The following is a 16,435-nucleotide window of genomic DNA, read 5'->3' on the forward strand; positions in this document are numbered from 1 at the left end:
CATATGGTTAAAATGTTAAGTTTTGACAGACACTTAATTTTTTAAGTAAATGGGTGTAACATGAAACTGTTAATCGTTGATTCGGATATTAATGATTGAACGTATCAGTGTGTATATATGTGTACGTGTATGTGAACATACTCACAAATTTATATATATATATATATATATATATATATATATATATATATATATAATATATATATAACTCAAGATGACATGCAGTGCATATTTACATTACGACTTTAATTCTACCATCAATACCATCAGATAAACCAACTTAAGAGAAACATTCTAATGAGGTCGTATACGGAAAAAGATACTGAAGGGTAAAATAGATTATAAAATGAGTAAATGCAACGAATATAAAAGTAAATTACAAAAAAAAAAGACAAAAACGTAGCATTTTTTAAAATAGAAACAGAGACAATTCATTAGAGAGAGAGAGAGAGAGTTAGAGAGAGGAGAGGGAGAGAGACGAGAGAGAAAGAGAGAGAGAGGCAACCAAACAAGCTTTGCAAAAAAATGTATCCCGGCAAAGACGAGAGTTAGATCTTTAAACAAATGTCGAGTGGAGGCAAAGGGGCATCTTAAGAGTTGCTCTTGCTGTTTCTTTTCGCATGAAACAGCTTCGCTTAGGAAGTTGGAAATAATCCCTCGGCTGCATGCAAGGTCACTTCCGAGGATGAGTCAGCGAAAACAAATTGTTGAGCCAAAGCGACACAGCAGCAACGCCAAAAAGTAACGAACATTTGGACATTGTGCCAGAGATTCATCCGGCGTTAAATTAAACTCTTTGGGTCTTGTATCTTGTACGCCATGACTTCGCTGTGGCGTCAGGGATATCTCATTACTAGCAATAGTCAAAATTTACTGACAATAATGTTTTTATAGAAATATATGTTTTATCGACATGGCGAAGTAATCTATGAGCAATACTGCACACTGGGAACCTTGAATTTTCAGTCGAAAGTTGTTTTGCAGACTACAGTCTCACACATGATTTGATTTTCTTTTAAATGAATGATCATCATACTGTAAAAGCGGCAACCATCAACGAATTTATTGACCAGCCCTCAACAGAATATCAAGTCAGAGAGGTTGATCAAATTCTCCTATAGGGACTGATTTGCCTCAACCCCACTCTGCTCCTCACCCGATGCTCTATTTCAATGAAAATGAAATAGGACGATGGAAAATTGATGCGCACCTTCTCAGAACATTTATATATACAGCTTGATGAAATTGGAAATTCATGCAAAAACTTCCCATAAATCTTACTTGTTTACCCAACTAATGCACAATATTGATCTAATTAAAATTCCATAAAAATTATTTTGCAGAATTTTAAGAACTAGAACCCCCCATTGGTCTTTAATCTCATAATACAAGGAATATTTATGGACTCCTTACACACAACAGTTGCACAGGTTATTATTCTTTAAACAAATTCAGTGCGATAACAGTAAGATTGTTAATCAAAGTCAAAATAATGAGTTTACAATGTCATTTTCTTTGCTGGAATTGATTTTATTGAAATCAAGCCATCCTACCTAAATTTTTTAATTCACGCGAAACACTGATACAGCTCGGAAACGTGTTAGTTCATCACTGATCATTTTTGAAAGGCATTCAGATGCCGTGTTGTATTGTTTTTACTCAAATTTGTTAAAAAAGAAGTTTGTAAAAGAACAAAGTTAGAGCTTTCTAGATAAAATAGTACTTTCTATGTAAATGAACATTCAAGACATACTACACGCAGACACTCAAATTACCCCCCAAAAAAATTATATTTATGCTAATTGAGCAGGAAGGCAGAACACCCTGTGTGACAGCACATAAATTAATAGTACATGTTTTTCATTTACAAACTTGATATTATAGGTAAACTGTGCGAACAGGCTTCCTATATTTAAGGGTCAGGCTAACGAAAACCTATGTGACACAGGCATCTTTAGCGAGACTTTAATACAGACAATTCAAGTTTCTTTGATCTTTCAGAAGGTGAAATAAAATGGAAGTGATTTATGCTTATCTTCTGATATCTATCTAGCTTTATAAAATTATTATATATATACATTATATATATATTATATATAATTAAATTATTATATATATATATGTATATCTATATATAGATATCTCTATAGGGCGAGCGAGAGAGAAGAGAGCGAGAGAGATGAGAGAGAGAGAGAGAAGAGAGAGAGCTGATCTCCTCTCCTGAGTTAGTTCTAAACGTTCAACAGACGGAGACAAACACACTGTTTTCAAAGTGTTTACCAATACTCCTCACTAGTTACTACGTTCACTAAAAAAAAAAGAAAAAAAAAAAACTCTCTCTATCTCTCTCCACCAGTCATCAAGACGAGTAAACATAGTAGTACTCCAACTCGGACTTACCAAATTGGTAATCCTCAATGCCTTTCCTTCCTCAAAATGGATTCCCACTTGGACAATCCTCCAAAATCTGATGTGTGTAATTAAAGCGACATGCACTAACCACATTAACTTGACATTCTCCAGACAGACAGAAAAAAAACTCTAGCTTCTCAAATAACGCACACGAACGTCACAAAACAAAACAAAAAACTTGCACCGAGTGCGTTACAAAACAGCTCGCATACATGCGTACCCTCACAAGTTACCAGTATCCTACACCCCTTGAAAAAGTGCTCAAATGTGACAGTCTACTTCATATTCTCTTTTCCTCCCAGTAATACTCCTCATGCCTGTTTACTATACACACACACACACACACACAGCAACCGTGAACCACGTAAATATATTGCTATATTGATATATATATATATATGTATATATATATATATATATATTTATATATAATTAATATTATATTATATTATATTAATTATTATATTTATTTTACATGGTTCACTGTTGCTCCTACCGTCTCGTGGGACGCTTTGTCCCAGGAAAATCACAATTCCACTGTTCTTCCTCTAAGGATTATTAGTTGCGTCACTCAGCTGTCATACAGCTGGGCATATGGATTGCGTTGTTAGTTCCCTACCTCTGCTCTATCTTTACTCTTAATTTTTCTCTCTCGTTTTCTCTTTGCTACACCAGTCTCATCTTAAACATCTTTCTAGCCTTATTATGGCTCTCCAATACTGACTGACGTATTGTTTGTTTCATATCAATGCGGCTTCATACTTTAATCAATTAAAAACAAGTCACAAAATTTTAAAAAGTAAAATATAAAGACGACTTCTTCTTTCTTTCTTCAGCGCTATTTAACATGACAAACTGCTTTTGATGTGGACCTCCCAGGTATCCCCACTGTAATCAACTATCAACTAGTCCCAAAATATTTCAAAATAAAACGTGAGGATTGCTGTCCTGCATCTGCGGTCTTTCTTCATTGGTAAATTGCTTTACATGAGGAAATCTTTGAAACTTGTAAAGGGTTTTTAATAATATCATCACTGAATGTTCCAAACTCAGCAGTGTTCGGTTTCTTTATGAACTCTTTCTCGACAGAAACCAAGCTAATTGATTGTAATGTTTTTGAAGAGACGCATTTTTCCATTTTTTCTGCTGAATGTTCAGTAATTTTCTGGCCACAGAAACTAATGGCTACGCCATCGGAGTTCAATTGGCATCAGTTTGGTTCCAAATTATAATTAGTAAACATAATTTCAATGCAAAAATTGAGCAACTTTGCTGACTTTGGAGCTAATGCAAATTCCTTTTTAAATAATATCAGGATGTTTAATTTTCAAAACTTCAACAGGATACAACATTTGTTTTCTGCATTATCATTACTTGGCTGCCTCATTAATCTATACGAGCTGTGAACTCAATAGCAAAAGCAGAGCTTAGTGGAATCTCGGATTGGAACTTTATATGGCAGCGTCTCAAAGGATGAGTGTTTTACTAGAAAAATCGACCACTGGCGACTCGGATGACTGATGTCAAATTATCACTAAGCTGGTTTAGTTCTGAGTCCTAAATGAGTATTTGATCTGAATCTGCAGTGGCGGTTGTGAACACTCATTATTCAAGTCGCTTGGGTGTCAGGCACTCAAAAACTGCACGCCCACTTGACAGTTTTTTATTTCTGTTTCTGGTCGCCTTCCCTCTAATCTCCCTTCCCGTGTTGATTCAGGATTCAAGCATCTGAATCATCTAGAATGTTTTATAACGTCTGTAATCTCTCTCTCTCTCTCTCTCTCTCTCTCTCTCTCTCTCTCTCTCTCTCGCTTCTCCTCGCTTCTTGCATTTAACATTAGTTGTCACAAGATAACCACATCTGAACAAGGCAAAGGTTAGCATGCCCACGCCAGAGAAAATCGCTTAAAGTATTTGACATATTTGCTTTTTATTCCTTTCTTCCTTTTTCCTCTTAGTGTGCTGATTCACTCGATTTAGAATACCTCTCTCCTCTCTCTCTCTCGCTCTCTCTCTCTCGTCTCTCTCTCTCTCTCTCTTTCTCTCTCTCTCTACACACACACACACACACACACACACACACACACACATATATATATATATATATATATATATATATATTATATATATATATATACATATACAGTATACATATATATAATATTTATTTATGTATATAGGTAGATATATAATTCATATATATATATATATATATACAATATATATATATATATGTATATATATATATATATATATATATTATATTATATATATATGCCAGTTTATAAACTAGAGTTCATCTGATTTACAAATAAGCAAGAAAATTCCTTCAGTAGGCTCAAAGAATATTCAGATATAGACATACAAACAAACGTCAGGAGAGAAGCAGGAAAAGCGCAATTTACCTTAACTTGAACAGGCTGCAAAACATTGCGGGTTTTGCGACATTTGTCGGAAATAAGACCGATATTCAATTTCAAAAACTTGATTAAGAAGTTAGGCCGTCATTTTCACACTATGCGACATGATTTTAATAATAAGGAAATGTAATTTTAACATTAAAGCCGTTAGGTAATATCGTATTATCTTATTGACTTGTGTTTTTTCTTTCATTTGAGCCGAGTTATAGTAGATATCTTGAACTCTTTGAACAGTTTATGTCTTTCTATTACCCTAAATTACATACTTCTTACGCTGATTTTCAATGCAAATAAAATTAACAAACAAATACAAGAAAAGAGAAACATAAGACAGGAACTTTATAAATAACAATGTCATTATCTTTGTTTTGAGTCGCGCCATACCTACGCTGTCTCTGCGTCTCCCCAGGATACAGCGAGATGTATTTGATCTCTGACCTTTTGCAAAATATTCTCGAGTAATTTGATGTGTCATCGCTTCTTTTAGCGCTCTTTTCGGGGCTAACGCCGCTTGTTATGACCCACTACAAAAGCAAGGAGGTGCTTTTATTGGCTGAATGACATCGTTGATGAGGTCAGGAAAATGCTAGGGAGGTTTTCTCACAAATATCGTGTTGAAAAGTTACAGGAGGCACGTGCGAAGTTGCGCATTTGAGTCGCGTGCCATGAATTTCGATTTATCCATGGGGTGAAAATAAATACCGAATGATTTATACAAAAATAAATACAGAATGCTTTTAAAAAAAAATAAATACCGAATGATTTATACAACAAGCAAATAAATATGGCATTACAAACAAATCGAAACATAAATGAAGTATAGACGTGAAAAAATATAAAGAAAAAACGAAGGAATTTCATGAAAAAATCTAACGACGTGTCAGCTGGTGCCACTTGCTTTATAAAAACAAAAAACAAAACAAAATTAGCTATCAAAAGCGTTCCACTGCAAGAAATCCCATTTGATGAGATATGCAGGAATACTGCTACTGCACCTCTGGCTCCTCAAGCGCTGATCCCCCACCCCACCCCAACCCCATCCCTTCCCCAGGCATTATCCGCGCTCCCCTCGTACTTCTTCGCCTCGTCCCTCTCCCCTTGGTCTAACTCCTCTGTCTTGTTTATCCTTCCCTTCTCCATTTACTTGCTTTCGGCCACTCCCCTCGTCGTTGCCTCGCTTCCCCTTTGTCTCATCTCCCTTGCCTTTCTTTCATTTCCTCCTCGCTTTTCTTTCCCTCTCCCTTCCTGCGCTGTTTTCTTCTTTTCTCTTTTTTTATCATTCTCGTGCACCTCCATTTTCTTCTTAAGCTTTAATTCAAGTCGTATTAGTGCTCTCTCTCTCTCTCTCTCTCTCTCTCTCTCTCTCTCTCTCTCATGGAATTGTCTGTTCAACTTCTTATATTTGAGAGCTAATCCACACACGTGAGCGCGCAAATACACATACAAACACATGCACACACACATACTCTGATTCTACATACCCAAACTAAGATAAATAAGTAGTTCTAAATCACATGTATTTATCCAAGGGCAGCAAGACGGGAAGTTAGTATTCATAATAAGAACCTTACGACAGTAGAGACAAGCACGCTGATAATTTGGAAGAGGTACATGAAATGTGAATGTTGTGGATGACCGAGGAAGAAATATACAAGAAATACAAATGCTGTGAATGACAGAGAGAGAGAGAGAGAGAGAGAGAGAGAGAGAGAGAGAGAGAGAGAGAGAGAGAAAATTCGTCCACGACCTACCACTTCTTTGCTGGTAACCGAATCTGCCGACATAAGTATCAAGTGATCAATGGTACCAAATGCATAAACTGCAATAAAAGAACCAAAGTCTAATTTTATTCAATCGTTGTGAAAGGATTAGTACTCATGCATCGTCCATGCTAAGTCTTCAGTAAATTAATATGCCTTTATTTCAAGGCCTTAATTAGCTTGGGATAACAAACTGTTTTTATTATTATTGTTCAGAATGATGAACCCTATTCATATGGAACAAATCCACAGGGGTCATTGACCTGAAATTCGAAGAGATCAATTATTAAAAAAGGAAAAATAAATTCACAGATTAATAAAAAAAATCAATACAGAGACAAAATTGTAAGTAAATTATTAAAATACATTGAGAACTGTTTTAAGGTAGTAATGCGACCTCTAGAATTGAGAAGTTCTACAGCTAAACCCAACTGTATTCGATATATAACTAAGAAGAAATTTTGAAACACAAGTCTCATGGTTTGAAACTTACAAGTCAACGTCACCAAAGTTTTTCCCAAAACAAGAGGTTTAAATGCAAATCTCTGGTGGATATTTCACGACGAATGTTGACTTTTATGAAGGAAAATCTATAACAAAGCCAGTGCAAAATAAATTTCATGTACAAGAACTTACTTATATATTTACTTTATCATTCTAAACAAAAAGAGGCTTTGCTTTATTGTAGTTTTATAGACACATTCCCTTCTTACTAATCTACGTCATACTAATTCTACAGCCGGTTTTACTGGTTAAAACACGTACTTACAGCCATTCATATTTCTGAAACCAATTCCCAGATTATTTCAAGCAAACGCTCTTCTACAAAGCGATTATAAGAGACCACATGCAACGTACTCTGTACATAAAACAAGAATGATGAAAATGGTATAGCAAAATCAACAATCAACTGAGCTTTGTTATACGTAAAGCTTTTTGTGAGGATGACTAACCGCACACTCGTTGATCTTAGAACTATTATAAAAAGAATTTACTGCAGCAAGCTTAATATATTTTCCAGTAGGGTAAAAAAAATTAATTTTCTTAAAGACAAAAAAAATCACAAAGCTGTATGGAATATCGAGACTAATAATAATAATAACAATAAAAAGCTTTAACAAAACTCTAATTCTCATATAAAAAATGTCGCAAACAATTCGAAAAATTAAGCTCGTTCAGGAACGAATTCTAGAGTAAACTTTCCGTGACGTCTGAAATACTAAAAACCAAGCTAAGATGATATATTTAATTCTTTTTTCCAAAAACAAATTAGCCCTTCAAAATAAAGAGAGGCCACGACACTCTAGGTCGCATTAACAAAGCAAAGATGAGCAACCTTTTCCCCAACTGTTGTCTGATTATACCATGAAGTATATTCTAAATGTAAAGCCACAAGAGAGTTGTAAAAATGCAAGCGGTTTCAAAAATGCAAACAGAGGGTACTCGACTTCAGAGTTCAGCCTTCTGAGAAATAAGGACAGCTGGTACACAAACCAGTGTTTTCTCTGTTATTTTTATCTGTATTTTATTGTGCAATAAAATTAGTGTAAATTTTTTCCAGTCTTCAAGCAAGTAAAAATTCAGTTTTATATTTTTCTGTTGGTGGGGGGCCGTATTCCCATCTTTAGTGCTTACAAATTAAATACGTTTACAACAGATAACTATTTTAATCAAATGAGTCAGAGATTTTTAGGCTCCTTTCTTCTAAATTCCTATTTCAAGAATATTCATTGTTTATCTTGCCATTATTCATGATCCCTAATGATATATTTAAAAAAGGCTTTTTTTCCGTGCCTTTTATTCTTCCCTTAATCACAAAACTTCGTTGTAACCTTCTTCAAAGCTCAAATAAATTCCAAGCGAAAATAAACTGATACCGCTTATTATAAAACCGTAGCTTATCAGTTGGAGTAATAATAAAGACATAATAAATTATACTTTCAACAGCTTCCATTAGACGACTGGCGTTTTTTTCACGCAGATTATAAACATACTACTACGACTATTGTTTGCCTAAAACTATAACTGTTCAAATTCCTGATTAGTTTCTAATGTAATGTTGTATATGAGGAAAGGAACAGTCTTATTCTATTTACAAACTTAATGTTTTAAATAATATTTTTAATAATATTCTAATACTTCTAGTAATAATGTTTCCCGAATGATCCGCAAATGATTCTTATATTTCTTCTTACATAAATCATTTTCGAATGTGTCGGAAAGGATTCTTATTATACAGATCATATTGGACTGTGACAGTTACTATTTCATTTTACATCTGAATATATTTGAAGAGAAAACTAAATATATCTAAGAGTAATATAATGATTTTTCAGAATCTGGCAATCTTTCTTAACACTCATTATAGGTAAAGTATTGCATTATCATTATGGACTGAGAGTGATGCTAGATGAAATAATAATACGCCGCAGAAAATGAGAATATTATAATATATACTGATGGTCCTTTACATAACTTGCTCTCAGCTTTTACCGTTGTTGAATCATTTGCAATTTTACCACAGCTAGAGGAAATCTTGGCCACCATCAAGGTGATTTCATTTTTTTGTCATTGTGAATCTTTAAAAATTATAAGACAAAGTATTTACAGGCGCGTTACGCTTTTAATCAAGTTTAGGAACCCTAACGTTCAGCAGTCTACCACCAGAGGTCTACTTGCAAGTCATTCCGGTAGTGAACTTAACTTTTGCTTGGGATTGTGCCAGCCTACGTCAGTGGGACAAGAAAAGAATGGGCAAACTTGGTCAGCATCATATCAAACTCTCATCATTTAGGGACTTATTACTAAGTGATAAAGGACAACACAGAAATCTCAGTATTTCTCGAGGGAAATTGTGCTGGAAATACCAGAAAGTGCTGCAAGTAATTCTTTCATTTCTGTATAGAAATATATTAATAGGCCAAAAAGAATGCACAGTTATTATGCCACATTTGGTACTGGGCATAAAAATGTAACAAGAGCTTTAAATGGATGCAGTCTTGGGACCTGATGTACTCTTCCCCTCGCAGAAGAGTACATCAAGTCTCCGTGAGGAATAGGGAGGGTAATTAGCCTCTCACTAGCTTCTGAATGAGGATGCTTTTCATGTCGAATGGCATTTTTATGTTTGTTAATGGCAACAGTAGTTGTTTACCAGCTTGCATGTAACATTTAAGAGTTCTAAGGCGTAGGGGTAGCCAGGAATGTAAAATCTACACAAATGTGATACGAGAAGATATCCTATTGATTTTCAAGAAAAAAAAAAAGAATATATATATATATATATATATATATATATATATATATATATATATATGTGTGTGTGTGTGTGTGTGTGTGTGTGTATATGTATGTATATATTTAATGCACAGAACTTTTTTAAGAAATTGTGGTTTTCATTTTTCGATATCCACAATTACAGCGAGAGTATAAAATCAAATATCTCTCTCTCTCTCTCTCTCATTATTTCACATAATTCACCAATTCCAAGCCTCAACATCCTTCCCACGTAACTCGTTTGTTTGTTGCCCAAACAATGCCCAATACCCAGAATTCGCCAACGTTCATCCTGCATTAAGCAATCACACACAAATCCTGACTGATCTTCCTTGCTGAGAGTTCAGAGCAACGTATGGAATCCTTCGCACGGTTTTCTGCGATCTTATTGATTATTTGATAATACCGCTAATATTGTAGAATAAGCCCAGAATTTTTCATAAAATGTGTTACTTCACGTCCTCTGCTTCACATCACCCTGAACAGCTGTGACATTTATGTTTCATTCCTTAGATCCTCAATATGACATTTCATTCCGCTAAAACATTCCTTTTCTCCACACTTTTACTCTAAACCAAGTAAGGAGATACATAAGTAGCTGTTATAAAGGCAGATGTTTCAGTTATCACTTGAATTACTAGTCAAGGACCAGGACGGAAAAACTGATGCATTACACACACACACACACACACATAATATGATTGCGTGGAAAAACTAACAAAACATATCTACGAAAGCAAATCATGGAGGTTAAAATACGGAATACGTAAACGAAGTGTTAAAATTGCAGATTTTAAAGATTACAACTAGGAATTATATTGAAAGGTTGACAACTGATTACCTGACCAATTAACAGATGCTAAACTCGACAAGAAGTTGCTTATGCCACACTTCACAGATTAAATCCGTTAATCTTAATCCTTACCTGACCAATTAACACCCGAAAGTCCTTCACTTCCCATATTTACTATAAAAAGATAAAAAAAACTATATATCTAGTTGCCATAGGCAATATAAAGATAACTCCTCAGATAAAGTCCAGCCAATTCTTTCTACCTAAGGAGAAGCTGGAATTCTCTCCTTGAGGTCTTCTCTACTGAACCGATTCACACACATTCCCTCTTTTGAGAGGCGGTTTGTGTGAGGGCTTCCTTCAGTCTTACAATCATTTTCATTCTTTCTCATTCTTCTTTGATCCTTCTGCCCGTCACTCACGCCTTCAAATGAACTATTACACCTTTTTTTTATAATTACAATGTGAAAGCCTCTACCATGAATTGCAAAAATACAATGTACTGCAACATCGCATTTATGGACACGGTTACTTGTTCTCATTTGTAAAAGCGCGTTTATATGTTTGAATGATTATGATAAGAACATTTTCCTTATTACTCACCTAAAAAAAACCTCTCCAGAGAAATTGAATAAAGATGGGCGACCTTCCCACTGCGTAAAATACAATTCACATTACCTGAAATGAAAGAAAGGAATAATGATGTTTTAATAATACCAAAATGATTCAGCTTATAATTTTATCATAGGAACATTGCTTTTACTAGAGAGGCAATGAAAATTGCTCTCTCTCTCTCTCTCTCTCTCTCTCTCTCTCTCTCTCTCTCTCTCTCTCAGCTGTTTACACAAAGGACCTTTTTCTACACGTTTCAACTTACAGGGAACTTTATTCAGGTGCTGTTTTCAGTATTCTTAAGTTTCCTCTCACACCCTCCATAAACAAGATATATAGCCTCTGTAATTTCAGAGGCCAAAAATCAACATCCATTTTTTAATAAAACTAAAGATGCCATTCACTGATATTATAAATAAATTAGGATATCGATCTCAAGAGGTTAATTATTTGCATGTATTTTCGTTTTTCTTTTTTACCTCCGTGACTGAACAGGGTTGGAAATTATCCATTTCATTTCGTAGCGGAAAGGGTATATGGTATGCCAAGACTGGATCATGTTCGCACCACGTAAATAGTGAGGAAAATATGCCATAAACTAAGACGAGCGGGAGGGAAGGCAAACAGCCACGGGATCTCTACGTTAAACCGCTTCGATTATGTCAAATTTACACAAAGATTGCGTCATACTAACAAAGGTAGACGAGTATATACTATATATATTATATATATATATATATATATATATAAATATAATATACATATTCATACATATATATAGTATATATATATATATACATATAGATATATATTATATCTAATATGTATGTATGTATGTACAGGAGAAAATGCTGCAAGTTCCTAATGGAACAGATTTCGAGGTGTTGGCCTAAATGTGAACTAGGTACGGACACACACACATACAGAGAGAGAGACGAGAGGAGAGAGAGAGAGAGAGAGAGAAGGAGGGGTTATGTGTGTCATGGTATTAACCCTTCCTTGCACCCTGGGCTCATCCATCAGAAGGCTGAGGTGTTACCCACAAGAGCTGATGACGTTCCCTTCCGTAACTTCCCCTTTCGGAGCCAATGGGACATGACGCAGTCACCAACGCGCAAACAATACCTACATCTTTATTACATTCACACCATACGTGGCCATACATTAAAGCTAGCACAGTAACAATAAAATACTTAACTTTGCTAGAAATCATTACTTCATCTGTAAAACTAGTGACGTTGCCATGTAATTTTTCCAATCAAAAATTTTTTATAATTAATCATAGAGAAGACAAGCTCCACTTCAACTTCATTAAAACTAATCTCCCGGTATACTGATAATAAAACCCTTTAAATTAGTGTTCAAACATGATGGGTTAGGTGTGGTGTGCATTATTTCTAATTCGGGGGCAATACGACATTTTCGCCCCCCCGTTATGTTCATAATGATTTATCTCCCTCTTCGAATGGAATCAGAACCAATGTCGGAAAAGAATTCAAGCAATATGAACAATAATATTACACTGACTATGAGTTATATAAAGATATGTGTAGGACTCACAAGAGCAAGAGCTTCTCTTAGAAAACCATAAGAACAATGAAAATACAAAGAAAAATACAAGATAGGGGTGTTAGAAGCAATTAATCTTGAGGTTTTTAATTGTCTAAAATGGGTAACATATGAGGAAATTAGGGTAACATATGAGGAAACAAGAGCAAAGCAACGAAGAAAAGGAATATGGCATTAGGATCAAGGTATAAAAAATGTAACTGAGTCTAATGCAAACAATCAGAGACATTTTAATGAAGTAAAATTCGCAAAGAAAACTGGATTTAAGCGTTATAACTTCAAAAGGAACGTTATTAATCAATGAGGTCAACAGAATCATTCGAAGATATGAAAATCATATAAGATGGACACTCTTCAATAACTGATGAGGAAAATACAGCAAAAGAGGGGAGAAGGCAAACAGGAAAACAAAATCCTCCCCAGAAAGGGAAGTGAGAAACAGGAAGGAGAAAATAAAGGTGGAAAAACGAGAGGGAGTCCAACCTGAACAGGAAATTTGAGACAGGAAATGAAGTAATAACTACACGACTCACGCACAACATTTTACAACATGTTAACAAGAAAAGGGCAAAGTTGTAGAGTCTTACCACCAACACCTTCCCTTATTGACTTGTGCATTTATATCGAGTAACAACTAGACTATTTTTACTTCCTGTTAGTGATAAATCCGACGATACTACACGTAGATGAACACAGAACAATAAAATCCAACCCCTAACGATCAGCGACTCTTGTTTGGACAAGAGTAAATTTAGTGTCCATGAAAGAGGGACGGGAAAAACGAAAAAAAATATTTAGCATATAACATTTCCATGAGAAAATAATCCCATTCATACACATCACGCAAAAGGATCACTGCTGTTACAACTCAAAGCCAAAAAGAAGATTAAAAGCTAAAAAAAATTTCACGCCTTTCTGAACGATCTGACATAAAATATTACATTGGGTACGCAACGAGACGGCGAACGTACTCTAAACGAATGTAGCTCTTCGATCTAGAGATAAAACCGTGGGCGTGTTATCTTGCCATTCACAATATTCGAGACATAAATACTTATACAATTTTATTCGCAATTCCTTGAATGTTATGGTAAATTTTACACTTATTGGTAAATATATTAATCACTTCGAAACTGATTTTACACCAACTAACCAGCAATGCATCTTAGATACATCTACATTCAATGTAATACTTTTGTGAACACGTATTCACATGCATGAAACATCAAAAGAACATTTTCCTAGTCAACAGCAGTTTTTTTTTTCATAAACTAACCTTACATAAACACATGCTAAATTAACATAGCTGTTAGTAGCGAGCTTTCTGTAAAAACCATTAACCTCCTCAAAACTGTGATGTTGCGACGGGCGTTACAATGCTGAGAATAGCAGGAATGAATGTGTGTGCGTGTGTGTGTATGATATATATATATATATATTTATAGTATTAGGTATATATATATATATATATATATATATACGTGTATATATATACACACACATATATATTATATATATAATATATATATATACCACGTATATATACATCAATTTAATATATATATATATATATATAATATATATTATATATAATTTATATATGTATATATATATTGAATCCGTGCATCCGTAGCATATTGACGTCCCAACCCAACATCACAGATTGAGGAGGTTAATGATTTTTACAGAAGGCTCGCAACTAACAGCGATAATGTTACTTAGTCAACTAGGTGGGTACCCTCCACAGAAAAAACATAATAGTCAGTGTCACATTCATACTTTCACCATTGATCCGCTCAAGATTCACTGTGCTGTAAATTTCCAATATATTAGATACTTCATACACCGAGGACTCTTCAGCAGCACGTTGCGCGCGCCATTCAAGCACAAACTCTCACGCTTCTTGCCATTAATAAGGGAATTCCTTCACTTCCATGAATTCCGTATTCACCACTCCTTGTCAGTAACTTAGAACCGTTAGTTATTATACATGGCATGAACACCTACCCAGTCTAGGATTAAAACCTTAACCGTTTTGAGTTTGAACATAAACTTGGCCATCAAGGGAAAATGAAATTGATTCCGACACTTTAATGGACGAGAGAGAGAGAGAGAGAGAGAGAGTTCGTGGCCCCAGTTTAGTTCCACCGAGACCTGAGGGTGCTGAGGTTCATGAGCCCAACCAGTGAGTAGTTTGGTTAACGTTTCTCTTTCTATCCTTATTTTAGTTATCTTGATAGCTTTGCACGTTTGATTGAAGGGCGTAATAAGGGAAGCCTTTAACATTTGTGTCCCTTATTCTTTAGTGTTAAAGATGAATTGTTCTCCTATTACTTTCCCGCTACTCTCTCTCTCTCTCTCTCTCTCTCTCTCTCTCTCTCTCTCAAATACACTTTAGCGGCCGGGCATACTACAGAATACTTTCACCAACACGCCGAGTTTAGAAAAACCAATGTTTTGAAAGTATACATGAACAATTAACGGCAATCCTCTGTCTGTTGATGCTGCTTCATATAAAATAAAAGAAATCTTTGTTTACAGTCATCTTTAAAACTTGCCCAAACTTATACAGAAATGGAATTGCAGTCATATTGTTGATACTCGTAAATGACTTAATAAGATGATATTCTGAACCTTCTGTCGAACCATTGCTATTAGCAGCAAATTTCTTCATCGAGAGTGAACTATCACCAGAAATACACATGTCTAACACCTCATTGGAATGCCCGAGAATCGAACTCGCGGCCACCGAGTTGGCAGGCAAAGACCATACCGATCACGCCACTGAGACGCTAGGAAACTGCAGTTAGCGGATTACGTAAGCTCGAAACTATTATTTATACTCTTGACTTCTGTTTTAAACTTAAGGAAAAACAATGAGGTATTTTTTTCATCAGATTTTTCTTTTTACCAATAGTCATAATAATTTTCCCCATTACAATCCTATATCTTTAACGTCATTTCGAACCAGGACCGCAGAGGCCACAACCCCAAAATAATGAGCCTTACGCGACCTCCCCAAAACCCTTGTGAAAAATAGCGTCGAAGTTTACGCCTCAAGAAGACAGTTCATTTATCTTTTCTGAACAAGTTATTGATAGCCCATCAAAGCCAGAACTCATAAACGCCACCAGTGAAAATGCTCCTCTGCTTCTCATCCATAATCCTATTCTTTCCTTTTCTTAACAAACTCCTCAATGAAAACATTTATCAATAAATGTTTCTCCGCTTGAAAGAAGTCGATTCGTGTGGCCTTTGTATATGTGCTTTCTCTCTCTCTCTCTCTCTCTCTCTCTCTCTCTCTCTCTCTCTCTCTCTCTCTCTCTCTCTCGTCAATTTAAAGAGGGTTTATTAAGTCTAAAATCCTTAACCATAACACGCATCAGCAATTAACTCATTCGTATGAATTATTATTCGTTGAACGAAGTTCTTTGTTATATTATTACATCAGGCTTAAATTCAATATAGTGTAGTGTGACAGCAGCAGCTTGAGCACTATCACTTCACCACCAAGAGGCTTTGGGGCCCATTTCAGGTTTTGTACCTCTTTTAACCTAAGCAGTGATTATGTGCCCACTAGTTACAGAACTATG

General features: G+C 35.2%; 2 protein-coding genes across 8 annotated transcripts in view; one reads left to right on the forward strand and one right to left on the reverse strand.

Moving 5' to 3' along the window:
- The window catches only part of LOC135208471 (trichohyalin-like), a 555,144-nt gene that overhangs the window by 453,638 nt on the left and 85,071 nt on the right, over window positions 1-16,435 (reverse strand). Inside the window, exon 1 of one of the 7 annotated variants that reach the window (XM_064240697.1) lies at window positions 11,265-11,283. The exons of the other annotated variants lie outside the window; for them this stretch is intronic. The gene's annotated coding sequence lies outside the window, so the exon portion shown is untranslated. Of the gene's footprint in view, window positions 1-11,264; window positions 11,284-16,435 lie in introns of those variants that run through there. 7 annotated transcript variants of the gene reach the window in all.
- The window catches only part of LOC135208472 (uncharacterized), a 48,538-nt gene that overhangs the window by 17,231 nt on the left and 14,872 nt on the right, over window positions 1-16,435 (forward strand). The window lies entirely within an intron of this gene.

This window comes from Macrobrachium nipponense, chromosome 35, assembly GCF_015104395.2.
Source record: "Macrobrachium nipponense isolate FS-2020 chromosome 35, ASM1510439v2, whole genome shotgun sequence".
Lineage (NCBI taxonomy): Eukaryota > Metazoa > Arthropoda > Malacostraca > Decapoda > Palaemonidae > Macrobrachium > Macrobrachium nipponense.